The sequence below is a fragment of the Lactuca sativa genome, chromosome 1 (genome assembly GCF_002870075.4).
Source record: "Lactuca sativa cultivar Salinas chromosome 1, Lsat_Salinas_v11, whole genome shotgun sequence".
NCBI lineage: Eukaryota > Viridiplantae > Streptophyta > Magnoliopsida > Asterales > Asteraceae > Lactuca > Lactuca sativa.
The window spans coordinates 196,787,104-196,802,250 of record NC_056623.2 but is presented as its reverse complement, the minus strand read 5'-3'; the positions used below and the strand labels follow the sequence as shown (position 1 = coordinate 196,802,250).

Below are 15,147 nucleotides of genomic sequence, written 5' to 3'. Positions count from 1 at the left end.
TTTTCCTTTCTTTCTTGCTATTTCTATGCTCGGGTGCCCTCCGGTTCATGGTTGATGCTTTTCGTATTTTTGGAACGGAGCCGATCGGTCACGTGGGTCCCACGCCCCGCGTACCAAAACAAAGGAGGTTCTGCGTCTTGTAACACATAAAAACAATAAACATGGATACTATTTCGGGTGCGATCATACCAGCACTAATGCACCGGATCCCATCAGAACTCCGCAGTTAAGCGTGCTTGGGCGAGAGTAGTACTAGGATGGGTGACCCCCTGGGAAGTCCTCGTGTTGCACCCCCCTTTTTCGTTGTCCGTTTGCGTTTTTTTAGATTTTACGTGCGGTTTTTTTTGCTTTTTTTCCTTTCTTTCTTGCTATTTCTATGCTCGGGTGCCCTCCGGTTCATGGTTGATGCTTTTCGTATTTTTGGAACGGAGCCGATCGGTCACGTGGGTCCCACGCCCCGCGTACCAAAACAAAGGAGGTTCTGCGTCTTGTAACACATAAAAACAATAAACATGGATACTATTTCGGGTGCGATCATACCAGCACTAATGCACCGGATCCCATCAGAACTCCGCAGTTAAGCGTGCTTGGGCGAGAGTAGTACTAGGATGGGTGACCCCCTGGGAAGTCCTCATGTTGCACCCCCTTTTTCGTTGTCCGTTTGCGTTTTTTTAGATTTTACGTGCGGTTTTTTTTGCTTTTTTTCCTTTCTTTCTTGCTATTTCTATGCTCGGGTGCCCTCCGGTTCACGGTTGATGCTTTTCGTATTTTTGGAACGGAGCCGATCGGTCACGTGGGTCCCACGCCCCGCGTACCAAAACAAAGGAGGTTCTGCGTCTTGTAACACATAAAAACAATAAACATGGATACTATTTCGGGTGCGATCATACAAGCACTAATGCACCGGATCCCATCAGAACTCCGCAGTTAAGCATGCTTGGGCGAGAGTAGTACTAGGATGGGTGACCCCCTGGGAAGTCCTCGTGTTGCACCCCCCTTTTTCGTTGTCCGTTTGCGTTTTTTTAGATTTTACGTGCGGTTTTTTTGCTTTTTTTCCTTTCTTTCTTGCTATTTCTATGCTCGGGTGCCCTCCGGTTCACGGTTGATGCTTTTCGTATTTTTGGAACGGAGCCGATCGGTCACGTGGGTCCCACGCCCCGCGTACCAAAACAAAGGAGGTTCTGCGTCTTGTAACACATAAAAACAATAAACATGGATACTATTTCGGGTGCGATCATACCAGCACTAATGCACCGGATCCCATCAGAACTCCGCAGTTAAGCGTGCTTGGGCGAGAGTAGTACTAGGATGGGTGACCCCCTGGGAAGTCCTCGTGTTGCACCCCCCTTTTTCGTTGTCCGTTTGCGTTTTTTTAGATTTTACGTGCGGTTTTTTTTGCTTTTTTTCCTTTCTTTCTTGCTATTTCTATGCTCGGGTGCCCTCCGGTTCATGGTTGATGCTTTTCGTATTTTTGGAACGGAGCCGATCGGTCACGTGGGTCCCACGCCCCGCGTACCAAAACAAAGGAGGTTCTGCGTCTTGTAACACATAAAAACAATAAACATGGATACAATTTCGGGTGCGATCATACCAGCACTAATGCACCGGATCCCATCAGAACTCCGCAGTGAAGCGTGCTTGGGCGAGAGTAGTACTAGGATGGGTGACCCCCTGGGAAGTCCTCGTGTTGCACCCCCCTTTTTCGTTGTCCGTTTGCGTTTTTTTAGATTTTACGTGCGGTTTTTTTTGCTTTTTTTCCTTTCTTTCTTGCTATTTCTATGCTCGGGTGCCCTCCGGTTCATGGTTGATGCTTTTCGTATTTTTGGAACGGAGCCGATCGGTCACGTGGGTCCCACGCCCCGCGTACCAAAACAAAGGAGGTTCTGCGTCTTGTAACACATAAAAACAATAAACATGGATACTATTTCGGGTGCGATCATACCAGCACTAATGCACCGGATCCCATCAGAACTCCGCAGTTAAGCGTGCTTGGGCGAGAGTAGTACTAGGATGGGTGACAGTCCTCGTGTTGCACCCCCCTTTTTCGTTGTCCGTTTGCGTTTTTTTAGATTTTACGTGCGGTTTTTTTTGCTTTTTTTCCTTTCTTTCTTGCTATTTCTATGCTCGGGTGCCCTCCGGTTCATGGTTGATGCTTTTCGTATTTTTGGAACGGAGCCGATCGGTCACGTGGGTCCCACGCCCCGCGTACCAAAACAAAGGAGGTTCTGCGTCTTGTAACACATAAAAACAATAAACATGGATACTATTTCGGGTGCGATCATACCAGCACTAATGCACCGGATCCCATCAGAACTCCGCAGTTAAGCGTGCTTGGGCGAGAGTAGTACTAGGATGGGTGACCCCCTGGGAAGTCCTCGTGTTGCACCCCCCTTTTTCGTTGTCCGTTTGCGTTTTTTTAGATTTTACGTGCGGTTTTTTTTGCTTTTTTTCCTTTCTTTCTTGCTATTTCTATGCTCGGGTGCCCTCCGGTTCACGGTTGATGCTTTTCGTATTTTTGGAACGGAGCCGATCGGTCACGTGGGTCCCACGCCCCGCGTACCAAAACAAAGGAGGTTCTGCGTCTTGTAACACATAAAAACAATAAACATGGATACTATTTCGGGTGCGATCATACCAGCACTAATGCACCGGATCCCATCAGAACTCCGCAGTTAAGCGTGCTTGGGCGAGAGTAGTACTAGGATGGGTGACCCCCTGGGAAGTCCTCGTGTTGCACCCCCCTTTTTCGTTGTCCGTTTGCGTTTTTTTAGATTTTACGTGCGGTTTTTTTGCTTTTTTTCCTTTCTTTCTTGCTATTTCTATGCTCGGGTGCCCTCCGGTTCACGGTTGATGCTTTTCGTATTTTTGGAACGGAGCCGATCGGTCACGTGGGTCCCACGCCCCGCGTACCAAAACAAAGGAGGTTCTGCGTCTTGTAACACATAAAAACAATAAACATGGATACTATTTCGGGTGCGATCATACCAGCACTAATGCACCGGATCCCATCAGAACTCCGCAGTTAAGCGTGCTTGGGCGAGAGTAGTACTAGGATGGGTGACCCCCTGGGAAGTCCTCGTGTTGCACCCCCCTTTTTCGTTGTCCGTTTGCGTTTTTTTAGATTTTACGTGCGGTTTTTTTTGCTTTTTTTCCTTTCTTTCTTGCTATTTTTATGCTCGGGTGCCCTCCGGTTCACGGTTGATGCTTTTCGTATTTTTGGAACGGAGCCGATCGGTCACGTGGGTCCCACGCCCCGCGTACCAAAACAAAGGAGGTTCTGCGTCTTGTAACACATAAAAACAATAAACATGGATACAATTTCGGGTGCGATCATACCAGCACTAATGCACCGGATCCCATCAGAACTCCGCAGTGAAGCGTGCTTGGGCGAGAGTAGTACTAGGATGGGTGACCCCCTGGGAAGTCCTCGTGTTGCACCCCCCTTTTTCGTTGTCCGTTTGCGTTTTTTTAGATTTTACGTGCGGTTTTTTTTGCTTTTTTTCCTTTCTTTCTTGCTATTTCTATGCTCGGGTGCCCTCCGGTTCATGGTTGATGCTTTTCGTATTTTTGGAACGGAGCCGATCGGTCACGTGGGTCCCACGCCCCGCGTACCAAAACAAAGGAGGTTCTGCGTCTTGTAACACATAAAAACAATAAACATGGATACTATTTCGGGTGCGATCATACCAGCACTAATGCACCGGATCCCATCAGAACTCCGCAGTTAAGCGTGCTTGGGCGAGAGTAGTACTAGGATGGGTGACAGTCCTCGTGTTGCACCCCCCTTTTTCGTTGTCCGTTTGCGTTTTTTTAGATTTTACGTGCGGTTTTTTTTGCTTTTTTTCCTTTCTTTCTTGCTATTTCTATGCTCGGGTGCCCTCCGGTTCATGGTTGATGCTTTTCGTATTTTTGGAACGGAGCCGATCGGTCACGTGGGTCCCACGCCCCGCGTACCAAAACAAAGGAGGTTCTGCGTCTTGTAACACATAAAAACAATAAACATGGATACTATTTCGGGTGCGATCATACCAGCACTAATGCACCGGATCCCATCAGAACTCCGCAGTTAAGCGTGCTTGGGCGAGAGTAGTACTAGGATGGGTGACCCCCTGGGAAGTCCTCGTGTTGCACCCCCCTTTTTCGTTGTCCGTTTGCGTTTTTTTAGATTTTACGTGCGGTTTTTTTTTGCTTTTTTTCCTTTCTTTCTTGCTATTTCTATGCTCGGGTGCCCTCCGGTTCACGGTTGATGCTTTTCGTATTTTTGGAACGGAGCCGATCGGTCACGTGGGTCCCACGCCCCGCGTACCAAAACAAAGGAGGTTCTGCGTCTTGTAACACATAAAAACAATAAACATGGATACTATTTCGGGTGCGATCATACCAGCACTAATGCACCGGATCCCATCAGAACTCCGCAGTTAAGCGTGCTTGGGCGAGAGTAGTACTAGGATGGGTGACCCCCTGGGAAGTCCTCGTGTTGCACCCCCCTTTTTCGTTGTCCGTTTGCGTTTTTTTAGATTTTACGTGCGGTTTTTTTGCTTTTTTTCCTTTCTTTCTTGCTATTTCTATGCTCGGGTGCCCTCCGGTTCACGGTTGATGCTTTTCGTATTTTTGGAACGGAGCCGATCGGTCACGTGGGTCCCACGCCCCGCGTACCAAAACAAAGGAGGTTCTGCGTCTTGTAACACATAAAAACAATAAACATGGATACTATTTCGGGTGCGATCATACCAGCACTAATGCACCGGATCCCATCAGAACTCCGCAGTTAAGCGTGCTTGGGCGAGAGTAGTACTAGGATGGGTGACCCCCTGGGAAGTCCTCGTGTTGCACCCCCCTTTTTCGTTGTCCGTTTGCGTTTTTTTAGATTTTACGTGCGGTTTTTTTTGCTTTTTTTCCTTTCTTTCTTGCTATTTTTATGCTCGGGTGCCCTCCGGTTCACGGTTGATGCTTTTCGTATTTTTGGAACGGAGCCGATCGGTCACGTGGGTCCCACGCCCCGCGTACCAAAACAAAGGAGGTTCTGCGTCTTGTAACACATAAAAACAATAAACATGGATACTATTTCGGGTGCGATCATACCAGCAGTAATGCACCGGATCCCATCAGAACTCCGCAGTTAAGCGTGCTTGGGCGAGAGTAGTACTAGGATGGGTGACCCCCTGGGAAGTCCTCGTGTTGCACCCCCCTTTTTCGTTGTCCGTTTGCGTTTTTTTAGATTTTACGTGCGGTTTTTTTGCTTTTTTTTTACTTTCTTTCTTGCTATTTCTATGCTCGGGTGCCCTCCGGTTCATGGTTGATGCTTTTCGTATTTTTGGAACGGAGCCGATCGGTCACGTGGGTCCCACGCCCCGCGTACCAAAACAAAGGAGGTTCTGCGTCTTGTAACACATAAAAACAATAAACATGGATACTATTTCGGGTGCGATCATACCAGCACTAATGCACCGGATCCCATCAGAACTCCGCAGTTAAGCGTGCTTGGGCGAGAGTAGTACTAGGATGGGTGACCCCCTGGGAAGTCCTCGTGTTGCACCCCCCTTTTTCGTTGTCCGTTTGCGTTTTTTTAGATTTTACGTGCGGTTTTTTTTGCTTTTTTTCCTTTCTTTCTTGCTATTTCTATGCTCGGGTGCCCTCCGGTTCACGGTTGATGCTTTTCGTATTTTTGGAACGGAGCCGATCGGTCACGTGGGTCCCACGCCCCGCGTACCAAAACAAAGGAGGTTCTGCGTCTTGTAACACATAAAAACAATAAACATGGATACTATTTCGGGTGCGATCATACCAGCACTAATGCACCGGATCCCATCAGAACTCCGCAGTTAAGCTTGCTTGGGCGAGAGTAGTACTAGGATGGGTGACCCCCTGGGAAGTCCTCGTGTTGCACCCCCCTTTTTCGTTGTCCGTTTGCGTTTTTTTAGATTTTACGTGCGGTTTTTTTGCTTTTTTTCCTTTCTTTCTTGCTATTTCTATGCTCGGGTGCCCTCCGGTTCACGGTTGATGCTTTTCGTATTTTTGGAACGGAGCCGATCGGTCACGTGGGTCCCACGCCCACGCGTACCAAAACAAAGGAGGTTCTGCGTCTTGTAACACATAAAAACAATAAACATGGATACTATTTCGGGTGCGATCATACCAGCACTAATGCACCGGATCCCATCAGAACTCCGCAGTTAAGCTTGCTTGGGCGAGAGTAGTACTAGGATGGGTGACCCCCTGGGAAGTCCTCGTGTTGCACCCCCCTTTTTCGTTGTCCGTTTGCGTTTTTTTAGATTTTACGTGCGGTTTTTTTGCTTTTTTTCCTTTCTTTCTTGCTATTTCTATGCTCGGGTGCCCTCCGGTTCATGGTTGATGCTTTTCGTATTTTTGGAACGGAGCCGATCGGTCACGTGGGTCCCACGCCCCGCGTACCAAAACAAAGGAGGTTCTGCGTCTTGTAACACATAAAAATAATAAACATGGATACTATTTCGGGTGCGATCATACCAGCACTAATGCACCGGATCCCATCAGAACTCCGCAGTTAAGCGTGCTTGGGCGAGAGTAGTACTAGGATGGGTGACCCCCTGGGAAGTCCTCGTGTTGCACCCCCCTTTTTCGTTGTCCGTTTGCGTTTTTTTAGATTTTACGTGCGGTTTTTTTGCTTTTTTTTTACTTTCTTTCTTGCTATTTCTATGCTCGGGTGCCCTCCGGTTCATGGTTGATGCTTTTCGTATTTTTGGAACGGAGCCGATCGGTCACGTGGGTCCCACGCCCCGCGTACCAAAACAAAGGAGGTTCTGCGTCTTGTAACACATAAAAACAATAAACATGGATACTATTTCGGGTGCGATCATACCAGCACTAATGCACCGGATCCCATCAGAACTCCGCAGTTAAGCGTGCTTGGGCGAGAGTAGTACTAGGATGGGTGACCCCCTGGGAAGTCCTCGTGTTGCACCCCCCTTTTTCGTTGTCCGTTTGCGTTTTTTTAGATTTTACGTGCGGTTTTTTTTGCTTTTTTTCCTTTCTTTCTTGCTATTTCTATGCTCGGGTGCCCTCCGGTTCACGGTTGATGCTTTTCGTATTTTTGGAACGGAGCCGATCGGTCACGTGGGTCCCACGCCCCGCGTACCAAAACAAAGGAGGTTCTGCGTCTTGTAACACATAAAAACAATAAACATGGATACTATTTCGGGTGCGATCATACCAGCACTAATGCACCGGATCCCATCAGAACTCCGCAGTTAAGCGTGCTTGGGCGAGAGTAGTACTAGGATGGGTGACCCCTTGGGAAGTCCTCGTGTTGCACCCCCCTTTTTCGTTGTCCGTTTGCGTTTTTTTAGATTTTACGTGCGGTTTTTTTGCTTTTTTTTCCTTTCTTTCTTGCTATTTCTATGCTCGGGTGCCCTCCGGTTCATGGTTGATGCTTTTCGTATTTTTGGAACGGAGCCGATCGGTCACGTGGGTCCCACGCCCCGCGTACCAAAACAAAGGAGGTTCTGCGTCTTGTAACACATAAAAACAATAAACATGGATACTATTTCGGGTGCGATCATACCAGCACTAATGCACCGGATCCCATCAGAACTCCGCAGTTAAGCGTGCTTGGGCGAGAGTAGTACTAGGATGGGTGACCCCCTGGGAAGTCCTCGTGTTGCACCCCCCTTTTTCGTTGTCCGTTTGCGTTTTTTTAGATTTTACGTGCGGTTTTTTTGCTTTTTTTCCTTTCTTTCTTGCTATTTCTATGCTCGGGTGCCCTCCGGTTCACGGTTGATGCTTTTCGTATTTTTGGAACGGAGCCGATCGGTCACGTGGGTCCCACGCCCCGCGTACCAAAACAAAGGAGGTTCTGCGTCTTGTAACACATAAAAACAATAAACATGGATACTATTTCGGGTGCGATCATACCAGCACTAATGCACCGGATCCCATCAGAACTCCGCAGTTAAGCTTGCTTGGGCGAGAGTAGTACTAGGATGGGTGACCCCCTGGGAAGTCCTCGTGTTGCACCCCCCTTTTTCGTTGTCCGTTTGCGTTTTTTTAGATTTTACGTGCGGTTTTTTTGCTTTTTTTCCTTTCTTTCTTGCTATTTCTATGCTCGGGTGCCCTCCGGTTCATGGTTGATGCTTTTCGTATTTTTGGAACGGAGCCGATCGGTCACGTGGGTCCCACGCCCCGCGTACCAAAACAAAGGAGGTTCTGCGTCTTGTAACACATAAAAACAATAAACATGGATACTATTTCGGGTGCGATCATACCAGCACTAATGCACCGGATCCCATCAGAACTCCGCAGTTAAGCGTGCTTGGGCGAGAGTAGTACTAGGATGGGTGACCCCCTGGGAAGTCCTCGTGTTGCACCCCCCTTTTTCGTTGTCCGTTTGCGTTTTTTTAGATTTTACGTGCGGTTTTTTTGCTTTTTTTTTACTTTCTTTCTTGCTATTTCTATGCTCGGGTGCCCTCCGGTTCATGGTTGATGCTTTTCGTATTTTTGGAACGGAGCCGATCGGTCACGTGGGTCCCACGCCCCGCGTACCAAAACAAAGGAGGTTCTGCGTCTTGTAACACATAAAAACAATAAACATGGATACTATTTCGGGTGCGATCATACCAGCACTAATGCACCGGATCCCATCAGAACTCCGCAGTTAAGCGTGCTTGGGCGAGAGTAGTACTAGGATGGGTGACCCCCTGGGAAGTCCTCGTGTTGCACCCCCCTTTTTCGTTGTCCGTTTGCGTTTTTTTAGATTTTACGTGCGGTTTTTTTTGCTTTTTTTCCTTTCTTTCTTGCTATTTCTATGCTCGGGTGCCCTCCGGTTCATGGTTGATGCTTTTCGTATTTTTGGAACGGAGCCGATCGGTCACGTGGGTCCCACGCCCCGCGTACCAAAACAAAGGAGGTTCTGCGTCTTGTAACACATAAAAACAATAAACATGGATAGTATTTCGGGTGCGATCATACCAGCACTAATGCACCGGATCCCATCAGAACTCCGCAGTTAAGCGTGCTTGGGCGAGAGTAGTACTAGGATGGGTGACCCCCTGGGAAGTCCTCGTGTTGCACCCCCCTTTTTCGTTGTCCGTTTGCGTTTTTTTAGATTTTACGTGCGGTTTTTTTTGCTTTTTTTCCTTTCTTTCTTGCTATTTCTATGCTCGGGTGCCCTCCGGTTCATGGTTGATGCTTTTCGTATTTTTGGAACGGAGCCGATCGGTCACGTGGGTCCCACGCCCCGCGTACCAAAACAAAGGAGGTTCTGCGTCTTGTAACACATAAAAACAATAAACATGGATACTATTTCGGGTGCGATCATACCAGCACTAATGCACCGGATCCCATCAGAATTCCGCAGTTAAGCGTGCTTGGGCGAGAGTAGTACTAGGATGGGTGACCCCCTGGGAAGTCCTCGTGTTGCACCCCCCTTTTTCGTTGTCCGTTTGCGTTTTTTTAGATTTTACGTGCGGTTTTTTTTTGCTTTTTTTCCTTTCTTTCTTGCTATTTCTATGCTCGGGTGCCCTCCGGTTCATGGTTGATGCTTTTCGTATTTTTGGAACGGAGCCGATCGGTCACGTGGGTCCCACGCCCCGCGTACCAAAACAAAGGAGGTTCTGCGTCTTGTAACACATACAAACAATAAACATGGATACTATTTCGGGTGCGATCATACCAGCACTAATGCACCGGATCCCATCAGAACTCCGCAGTTAAGCGTGCTTGGGCGAGAGTAGTACTAGGATGGGTGACCCCCTGGGAAGTCCTCGTGTTGCACCCCCCTTTTTCGTTGTCCGTTTGCGTTTTTTTAGATTTTACGTGCGGTTTTTTTTGCTTTTTTTCCTTTCTTTCTTGCTATTTCTATGCTCGGGTGCCCTCCGGTTCATGGTTGATGCTTTTCGTATTTTTGGAACGGAGCCGATCGGTCACGTGGGTCCCACGCCCCGCGTACCAAAACAAAGGAGGTTCTGCGTCTTGTAACACATAAAAACAATAAACATGGATACTATTTCGGGTGCGATCATACCAGCACTAATGCACCGGATCCCATCAGAATTCCGCAGTTAAGCGTGCTTGGGCGAGAGTAGTACTAGGATGGGTGACCCCCTGGGAAGTCCTCGTGTTGCACCCCCCTTTTTCGTTGTCCGTTTGCGTTTTTTTAGATTTTACGTGCGGTTTTTTTTGCTTTTTTTCCTTTCTTTCTTGCTATTTCTATGCTCGGGTGCCCTCCGGTTCATGGTTGATGCTTTTCGTATTTTTGGAACGGAGCCGATCGGTCACGTGGGTCCCACGCCCCGCGTACCAAAACAAAGGAGGTTCTGCGTCTTGTAACACATACAAACAATAAACATGGATACTATTTCGGGTGCGATCATACCAGCACTAATGCACCGGATCCCATCAGAACTCCGCAGTTAAGCGTGCTTGGGCGAGAGTAGTACTAGGATGGGTGACCCCCTGGGAAGTCCTCGTGTTGCACCCCCCTTTTTCGTTGTCCGTTTGCGTTTTTTTAGATTTTACGTGCGGTTTTTTTTGCTTTTTTTCCTTTCTTTCTTGCTATTTCTATGCTCGGGTGCCCTCCGGTTCATGGTTGATGCTTTTCGTATTTTTGGAACGGAGCCGATCGGTCACGTGGGTCCCACGCCCCGCGTACCAAAACAAAGGAGGTTCTGCGTCTTGTAACACATAAAAACAATAAACATGGATACTATTTCGGGTGCGATCATACCAGCACTAATGCACCGGATCCCATTAGAACTCCGCAGTTAAGCGTGCTTGGGCGAGAGTAGTACTAGGATGGGTGACCCCCTGGGAAGTCCTCGTGTTGCACCCCCCTTTTTCGTTGTCCGTTTGCGTTTTTTTAGATTTTACGTGCGGTTTTTTTGCTTTTTTTCCTTTCTTTCTTGCTATTTCTATGCTCGGGTGCCCTCCGGTTCACGGTTGATGCTTTTCGTATTTTTGGAACGGAGCCGATCGGTCACGTGGGTCCCACGCCCCGCGTACCAAAACAAAGGAGGTTCTGCGTCTTGTAACACATAAAAACAATAAACATGGATACTATTTCGGGTGCGATCATACCAGCACTAATGCACCGGATCCCATCAGAATTCCGCAGTTAAGCGTGCTTGGGCGAGAGTAGTACTAGGATGGGTGACCCCCTGGGAAGTCCTCGTGTTGCACCCCCCTTTTTCGTTGTCCGTTTGCGTTTTTTTAGATTTTACGTGCGGTTTTTTTTGCTTTTTTTCCTTTCTTTCTTGCTATTTCTATGCTCGGGTGCCCTCCGGTTCATGGTTGATGCTTTTCGTATTTTTGGAACGGAGCCGATCGGTCACGTGGGTCCCACGCCCCGCGTACCAAAACAAAGGAGGTTCTGCGTCTTGTAACACATAAAAACAATAAACATGGATACTATTTCGGGTGCGATCATACCAGCACTAATGCACCGGATCCCATTAGAACTCCGCAGTTAAGCGTGCTTGGGCGAGAGTAGTACTAGGATGGGTGACCCCCTGGGAAGTCCTCGTGTTGCACCCCCCTTTTTCGTTGTCCGTTTGCGTTTTTTTAGATTTTACGTGCGGTTTTTTTGCTTTTTTTCCTTTCTTTCTTGCTATTTCTATGCTCGGGTGCCCTCCGGTTCACGGTTGATGCTTTTCGTATTTTTGGAACGGAGCCGATCGGTCACGTGGGTCCCACGCCCCGCGTACCAAAACAAAGGAGGTTCTGCGTCTTGTAACACATACAAACAATAAACATGGATACTATTTCGGGTGCGATCATACCAGCACTAATGCACCGGATCCCATCAGAACTCCGCAGTTAAGCGTGCTTGGGCGAGAGTAGTACTAGGATGGGTGACCCCCTGGGAAGTCCTCGTGTTGCACCCCCCTTTTTCGTTGTCCGTTTGCGTTTTTTTAGATTTTACGTGCGGTTTTTTTTGCTTTTTTTCCTTTCTTTCTTGCTATTTCTATGCTCGGGTGCCCTCCGGTTCATGGTTGATGCTTTTCGTATTTTTGGAACGGAGCCGATCGGTCACGTGGGTCCCACGCCCCGCGTACCAAAACAAAGGAGGTTCTGCGTCTTGTAACACATAAAAACAATAAACATGGATACTATTTCGGGTGCGATCATACCAGCACTAATGCACCGGATCCCATCAGAATTCCGCAGTTAAGCGTGCTTGGGCGAGAGTAGTACTAGGATGGGTGACCCCCTGGGAAGTCCTCGTGTTGCACCCCCCTTTTTCGTTGTCCGTTTGCGTTTTTTTAGATTTTACGTGCGGTTTTTTTTGCTTTTTTTCCTTTCTTTCTTGCTATTTCTATGCTCGGGTGCCCTCCGGTTCATGGTTGATGCTTTTCGTATTTTTGGAACGGATCCGATCGGTCACGTGGGTCCCACGCCCCGCGTACCAAAACAAAGGAGGTTCTGCGTCTTGTAACACATACAAACAATAAACATGGATACTATTTCGGGTGCGATCATACCAGCACTAATGCACCGGATCCCATCAGAACTCCGCAGTTAAGCGTGCTTGGGCGAGAGTAGTACTAGGATGGGTGACCCCCTGGGAAGTCCTCGTGTTGCACCCCCCTTTTTCGTTGTCCGTTTGCGTTTTTTTAGATTTTACGTGCGGTTTTTTTTGCTTTTTTTCCTTTCTTTCTTGCTATTTCTATGCTCGGGTGCCCTCCGGTTCATGGTTGATGCTTTTCGTATTTTTGGAACGGAGCCGATCGGTCACGTGGGTCCCACGCCCCGCGTACCAAAACAAAGGAGGTTCTGCGTCTTGTAACACATAAAAACAATAAACATGGATACTATTTCGGGTGCGATCATACCAGCACTAATGCACCGGATCCCATCAGAATTCCGCAGTTAAGCGTGCTTGGGCGAGAGTAGTACTAGGATGGGTGACCCCCTGGGAAGTCCTCGTGTTGCACCCCCCTTTTTCGTTGTCCGTTTGCGTTTTTTTAGATTTTACGTGCGGTTTTTTTTGCTTTTTTTCCTTTCTTTCTTGCTATTTCTATGCTCGGGTGCCCTCCGGTTCATGGTTGATGCTTTTCGTATTTTTGGAACGGAGCCGATCGGTCACGTGGGTCCCACGCCCCGCGTACCAAAACAAAGGAGGTTCTGCGTCTTGTAACACATACAAACAATAAACATGGATACTATTTCGGGTGCGATCATACCAGCACTAATGCACCGGATCCCATCAGAACTCCGCAGTTAAGCGTGCTTGGGCGAGAGTAGTACTAGGATGGGTGACCCCCTGGGAAGTCCTCGTGTTGCACCCCCCTTTTTCGTTGTCCGTTTGCGTTTTTTTAGATTTTACGTGCGGTTTTTTTTGCTTTTTTTCCTTTCTTTCTTGCTATTTCTATGCTCGGGTGCCCTCCGGTTCATGGTTGATGCTTTTCGTATTTTTGGAACGGAGCCGATCGGTCACGTGGGTCCCACGCCCCGCGTACCAAAACAAAGGAGGTTCTGCGTCTTGTAACACATAAAAACAATAAACATGGATACTATTTCGGGTGCGATCATACCAGCACTAATGCACCGGATCCCATTAGAACTCCGCAGTTAAGCGTGCTTGGGCGAGAGTAGTACTAGGATGGGTGACCCCCTGGGAAGTCCTCGTGTTGCACCCCCCTTTTTCGTTGTCCGTTTGCGTTTTTTTAGATTTTACGTGCGGTTTTTTTGCTTTTTTTCCTTTCTTTCTTGCTATTTCTATGCTCGGGTGCCCTCCGGTTCACGGTTGATGCTTTTCGTATTTTTGGAACGGAGCCGATCGGTCACGTGGGTCCCACGCCCCGCGTACCAAAACAAAGGAGGTTCTGCGTCTTGTAACACATAAAAACAATAAACATGGATACTATTTCGGGTGCGATCATACCAGCACTAATGCACCGGATCCCATCAGAATTCCGCAGTTAAGCGTGCTTGGGCGAGAGTAGTACTAGGATGGGTGACCCCCTGGGAAGTCCTCGTGTTGCACCCCCCTTTTTCGTTGTCCGTTTGCGTTTTTTTAGATTTTACGTGCGGTTTTTTTTGCTTTTTTTCCTTTCTTTCTTGCTATTTCTATGCTCGGGTGCCCTCCGGTTCATGGTTGATGCTTTTCGTATTTTTGGAACGGAGCCGATCGGTCACGTGGGTCCCACGCCCCGCGTACCAAAACAAAGGAGGTTCTGCGTCTTGTAACACATAAAAACAATAAACATGGATACTATTTCGGGTGCGATCATACCAGCACTAATGCACCGGATCCCATTAGAACTCCGCAGTTAAGCGTGCTTGGGCGAGAGTAGTACTAGGATGGGTGACCCCCTGGGAAGTCCTCGTGTTGCACCCCCCTTTTTCGTTGTCCGTTTGCGTTTTTTTAGATTTTACGTGCGGTTTTTTTGCTTTTTTTCCTTTCTTTCTTGCTATTTCTATGCTCGGGTGCCCTCCGGTTCACGGTTGATGCTTTTCGTATTTTTGGAACGGAGCCGATCGGTCACGTGGGTCCCACGCCCCGCGTACCAAAACAAAGGAGGTTCTGCGTCTTGTAACACATACAAACAATAAACATGGATACTATTTCGGGTGCGATCATACCAGCACTAATGCACCGGATCCCATCAGAACTCCGCAGTTAAGCGTGCTTGGGCGAGAGTAGTACTAGGATGGGTGACCCCCTGGGAAGTCCTCGTGTTGCACCCCCCTTTTTCGTTGTCCGTTTGCGTTTTTTTAGATTTTACGTGCGGTTTTTTTTGCTTTTTTTCCTTTCTTTCTTGCTATTTCTATGCTCGGGTGCCCTCCGGTTCATGGTTGATGCTTTTCGTATTTTTGGAACGGAGCCGATCGGTCACGTGGGTCCCACGCCCCGCGTACCAAAACAAAGGAGGTTCTGCGTCTTGTAACACATAAAAACAATAAACATGGATACTATTTCGGGTGCGATCATACCAGCACTAATGCACCGGATCCCATTAGAACTCCGCAGTTAAGCGTGCTTGGGCGAGAGTAGTACTAGGATGGGTGACCCCCTGGGAAGTCCTCGTGTTGCACCCCCCTTTTTCGTTGTCCGTTTGCGTTTTTTTAGATTTTACGTGCGGTTTTTTTGCTTTTTTTCCTTTCTTTCTTGCTATTTCTATGCTCGGGTGCCCTCCGGTTCACGGTTGATGCTTTTCGTATTTTTGGAACGGA

The 15,147-nt window shown here is 48.1% G+C and overlaps 41 non-coding genes and 2 pseudogenes across 41 annotated transcripts; all 43 read left to right on the top strand.

The window, feature by feature from the left end:
• The first annotated feature begins 175 nt into the window (after window positions 1-175).
• On the top strand, window positions 176-294 carry LOC128130835 (5S ribosomal RNA). The gene has a single exon (XR_008228756.1). It is a non-coding gene; the product is annotated as a 5S ribosomal RNA (ribosomal RNA).
• Window positions 295-526: 232 nt separating this feature from the next.
• LOC128130620 (5S ribosomal RNA) lies at window positions 527-645 on the top strand. Its single transcript, XR_008228543.1, has one exon. It is a non-coding gene; the product is annotated as a 5S ribosomal RNA (ribosomal RNA).
• A 231-nt stretch (window positions 646-876) lies between these two features.
• LOC128130906 (5S ribosomal RNA) lies at window positions 877-995 on the top strand. Its single transcript, XR_008228829.1, has one exon. It is a non-coding gene; the product is annotated as a 5S ribosomal RNA (ribosomal RNA).
• A 231-nt stretch (window positions 996-1,226) lies between these two features.
• Window positions 1,227-1,345, top strand: LOC128130823 (5S ribosomal RNA). Its single transcript, XR_008228745.1, has one exon. It is a non-coding gene; the product is annotated as a 5S ribosomal RNA (ribosomal RNA).
• A 232-nt stretch (window positions 1,346-1,577) lies between these two features.
• Window positions 1,578-1,696, top strand: LOC128130124 (5S ribosomal RNA). The gene has a single exon (XR_008228047.1). It is a non-coding gene; the product is annotated as a 5S ribosomal RNA (ribosomal RNA).
• Window positions 1,697-1,928: 232 nt separating this feature from the next.
• LOC128131195 (5S ribosomal RNA) lies at window positions 1,929-2,038 on the top strand (annotated as a pseudogene).
• Window positions 2,039-2,270: 232 nt separating this feature from the next.
• LOC128130812 (5S ribosomal RNA) lies at window positions 2,271-2,389 on the top strand. The gene has a single exon (XR_008228734.1). It is a non-coding gene; the product is annotated as a 5S ribosomal RNA (ribosomal RNA).
• A 232-nt stretch (window positions 2,390-2,621) lies between these two features.
• On the top strand, window positions 2,622-2,740 carry LOC128130800 (5S ribosomal RNA). Its single transcript, XR_008228722.1, has one exon. It is a non-coding gene; the product is annotated as a 5S ribosomal RNA (ribosomal RNA).
• A 231-nt stretch (window positions 2,741-2,971) lies between these two features.
• LOC128130789 (5S ribosomal RNA) lies at window positions 2,972-3,090 on the top strand. Its single transcript, XR_008228711.1, has one exon. It is a non-coding gene; the product is annotated as a 5S ribosomal RNA (ribosomal RNA).
• A 232-nt stretch (window positions 3,091-3,322) lies between these two features.
• Window positions 3,323-3,441, top strand: LOC128130123 (5S ribosomal RNA). The gene has a single exon (XR_008228046.1). It is a non-coding gene; the product is annotated as a 5S ribosomal RNA (ribosomal RNA).
• A 232-nt stretch (window positions 3,442-3,673) lies between these two features.
• LOC128131194 (5S ribosomal RNA) lies at window positions 3,674-3,783 on the top strand (annotated as a pseudogene).
• Window positions 3,784-4,015: 232 nt separating this feature from the next.
• LOC128130777 (5S ribosomal RNA) lies at window positions 4,016-4,134 on the top strand. The gene has a single exon (XR_008228700.1). It is a non-coding gene; the product is annotated as a 5S ribosomal RNA (ribosomal RNA).
• Window positions 4,135-4,367: 233 nt separating this feature from the next.
• Window positions 4,368-4,486, top strand: LOC128130766 (5S ribosomal RNA). Its single transcript, XR_008228689.1, has one exon. It is a non-coding gene; the product is annotated as a 5S ribosomal RNA (ribosomal RNA).
• A 231-nt stretch (window positions 4,487-4,717) lies between these two features.
• Window positions 4,718-4,836, top strand: LOC128130755 (5S ribosomal RNA). Its single transcript, XR_008228678.1, has one exon. It is a non-coding gene; the product is annotated as a 5S ribosomal RNA (ribosomal RNA).
• Window positions 4,837-5,068: 232 nt separating this feature from the next.
• On the top strand, window positions 5,069-5,187 carry LOC128130533 (5S ribosomal RNA). The gene has a single exon (XR_008228457.1). It is a non-coding gene; the product is annotated as a 5S ribosomal RNA (ribosomal RNA).
• Window positions 5,188-5,420: 233 nt separating this feature from the next.
• Window positions 5,421-5,539, top strand: LOC128130744 (5S ribosomal RNA). The gene has a single exon (XR_008228667.1). It is a non-coding gene; the product is annotated as a 5S ribosomal RNA (ribosomal RNA).
• A 232-nt stretch (window positions 5,540-5,771) lies between these two features.
• Window positions 5,772-5,890, top strand: LOC128130555 (5S ribosomal RNA). Its single transcript, XR_008228479.1, has one exon. It is a non-coding gene; the product is annotated as a 5S ribosomal RNA (ribosomal RNA).
• Window positions 5,891-6,122: 232 nt separating this feature from the next.
• LOC128130554 (5S ribosomal RNA) lies at window positions 6,123-6,241 on the top strand. The gene has a single exon (XR_008228478.1). It is a non-coding gene; the product is annotated as a 5S ribosomal RNA (ribosomal RNA).
• A 231-nt stretch (window positions 6,242-6,472) lies between these two features.
• On the top strand, window positions 6,473-6,591 carry LOC128130733 (5S ribosomal RNA). The gene has a single exon (XR_008228656.1). It is a non-coding gene; the product is annotated as a 5S ribosomal RNA (ribosomal RNA).
• Window positions 6,592-6,824: 233 nt separating this feature from the next.
• LOC128130722 (5S ribosomal RNA) lies at window positions 6,825-6,943 on the top strand. The gene has a single exon (XR_008228645.1). It is a non-coding gene; the product is annotated as a 5S ribosomal RNA (ribosomal RNA).
• A 232-nt stretch (window positions 6,944-7,175) lies between these two features.
• LOC128129678 (5S ribosomal RNA) lies at window positions 7,176-7,294 on the top strand. The gene has a single exon (XR_008227599.1). It is a non-coding gene; the product is annotated as a 5S ribosomal RNA (ribosomal RNA).
• A 232-nt stretch (window positions 7,295-7,526) lies between these two features.
• On the top strand, window positions 7,527-7,645 carry LOC128130711 (5S ribosomal RNA). The gene has a single exon (XR_008228634.1). It is a non-coding gene; the product is annotated as a 5S ribosomal RNA (ribosomal RNA).
• A 231-nt stretch (window positions 7,646-7,876) lies between these two features.
• Window positions 7,877-7,995, top strand: LOC128130552 (5S ribosomal RNA). Its single transcript, XR_008228476.1, has one exon. It is a non-coding gene; the product is annotated as a 5S ribosomal RNA (ribosomal RNA).
• A 231-nt stretch (window positions 7,996-8,226) lies between these two features.
• LOC128130700 (5S ribosomal RNA) lies at window positions 8,227-8,345 on the top strand. Its single transcript, XR_008228623.1, has one exon. It is a non-coding gene; the product is annotated as a 5S ribosomal RNA (ribosomal RNA).
• A 233-nt stretch (window positions 8,346-8,578) lies between these two features.
• On the top strand, window positions 8,579-8,697 carry LOC128130688 (5S ribosomal RNA). The gene has a single exon (XR_008228611.1). It is a non-coding gene; the product is annotated as a 5S ribosomal RNA (ribosomal RNA).
• Window positions 8,698-8,929: 232 nt separating this feature from the next.
• On the top strand, window positions 8,930-9,048 carry LOC128130677 (5S ribosomal RNA). The gene has a single exon (XR_008228600.1). It is a non-coding gene; the product is annotated as a 5S ribosomal RNA (ribosomal RNA).
• Window positions 9,049-9,280: 232 nt separating this feature from the next.
• Window positions 9,281-9,399, top strand: LOC128130403 (5S ribosomal RNA). Its single transcript, XR_008228328.1, has one exon. It is a non-coding gene; the product is annotated as a 5S ribosomal RNA (ribosomal RNA).
• Window positions 9,400-9,632: 233 nt separating this feature from the next.
• LOC128130666 (5S ribosomal RNA) lies at window positions 9,633-9,751 on the top strand. Its single transcript, XR_008228589.1, has one exon. It is a non-coding gene; the product is annotated as a 5S ribosomal RNA (ribosomal RNA).
• A 232-nt stretch (window positions 9,752-9,983) lies between these two features.
• LOC128130402 (5S ribosomal RNA) lies at window positions 9,984-10,102 on the top strand. The gene has a single exon (XR_008228327.1). It is a non-coding gene; the product is annotated as a 5S ribosomal RNA (ribosomal RNA).
• A 232-nt stretch (window positions 10,103-10,334) lies between these two features.
• Window positions 10,335-10,453, top strand: LOC128130655 (5S ribosomal RNA). The gene has a single exon (XR_008228578.1). It is a non-coding gene; the product is annotated as a 5S ribosomal RNA (ribosomal RNA).
• A 232-nt stretch (window positions 10,454-10,685) lies between these two features.
• On the top strand, window positions 10,686-10,804 carry LOC128130032 (5S ribosomal RNA). Its single transcript, XR_008227956.1, has one exon. It is a non-coding gene; the product is annotated as a 5S ribosomal RNA (ribosomal RNA).
• Window positions 10,805-11,035: 231 nt separating this feature from the next.
• LOC128130401 (5S ribosomal RNA) lies at window positions 11,036-11,154 on the top strand. The gene has a single exon (XR_008228326.1). It is a non-coding gene; the product is annotated as a 5S ribosomal RNA (ribosomal RNA).
• A 232-nt stretch (window positions 11,155-11,386) lies between these two features.
• On the top strand, window positions 11,387-11,505 carry LOC128130031 (5S ribosomal RNA). The gene has a single exon (XR_008227955.1). It is a non-coding gene; the product is annotated as a 5S ribosomal RNA (ribosomal RNA).
• Window positions 11,506-11,736: 231 nt separating this feature from the next.
• LOC128130644 (5S ribosomal RNA) lies at window positions 11,737-11,855 on the top strand. The gene has a single exon (XR_008228567.1). It is a non-coding gene; the product is annotated as a 5S ribosomal RNA (ribosomal RNA).
• Window positions 11,856-12,087: 232 nt separating this feature from the next.
• Window positions 12,088-12,206, top strand: LOC128130400 (5S ribosomal RNA). Its single transcript, XR_008228325.1, has one exon. It is a non-coding gene; the product is annotated as a 5S ribosomal RNA (ribosomal RNA).
• A 232-nt stretch (window positions 12,207-12,438) lies between these two features.
• LOC128130633 (5S ribosomal RNA) lies at window positions 12,439-12,557 on the top strand. The gene has a single exon (XR_008228556.1). It is a non-coding gene; the product is annotated as a 5S ribosomal RNA (ribosomal RNA).
• A 232-nt stretch (window positions 12,558-12,789) lies between these two features.
• On the top strand, window positions 12,790-12,908 carry LOC128130399 (5S ribosomal RNA). Its single transcript, XR_008228324.1, has one exon. It is a non-coding gene; the product is annotated as a 5S ribosomal RNA (ribosomal RNA).
• Window positions 12,909-13,140: 232 nt separating this feature from the next.
• LOC128130622 (5S ribosomal RNA) lies at window positions 13,141-13,259 on the top strand. Its single transcript, XR_008228545.1, has one exon. It is a non-coding gene; the product is annotated as a 5S ribosomal RNA (ribosomal RNA).
• Window positions 13,260-13,491: 232 nt separating this feature from the next.
• On the top strand, window positions 13,492-13,610 carry LOC128130030 (5S ribosomal RNA). The gene has a single exon (XR_008227954.1). It is a non-coding gene; the product is annotated as a 5S ribosomal RNA (ribosomal RNA).
• Window positions 13,611-13,841: 231 nt separating this feature from the next.
• On the top strand, window positions 13,842-13,960 carry LOC128130398 (5S ribosomal RNA). Its single transcript, XR_008228323.1, has one exon. It is a non-coding gene; the product is annotated as a 5S ribosomal RNA (ribosomal RNA).
• A 232-nt stretch (window positions 13,961-14,192) lies between these two features.
• Window positions 14,193-14,311, top strand: LOC128130029 (5S ribosomal RNA). The gene has a single exon (XR_008227953.1). It is a non-coding gene; the product is annotated as a 5S ribosomal RNA (ribosomal RNA).
• Window positions 14,312-14,542: 231 nt separating this feature from the next.
• On the top strand, window positions 14,543-14,661 carry LOC128130611 (5S ribosomal RNA). Its single transcript, XR_008228534.1, has one exon. It is a non-coding gene; the product is annotated as a 5S ribosomal RNA (ribosomal RNA).
• A 232-nt stretch (window positions 14,662-14,893) lies between these two features.
• On the top strand, window positions 14,894-15,012 carry LOC128130028 (5S ribosomal RNA). The gene has a single exon (XR_008227952.1). It is a non-coding gene; the product is annotated as a 5S ribosomal RNA (ribosomal RNA).
• Window positions 15,013-15,147: the final 135 nt, after the last annotated feature.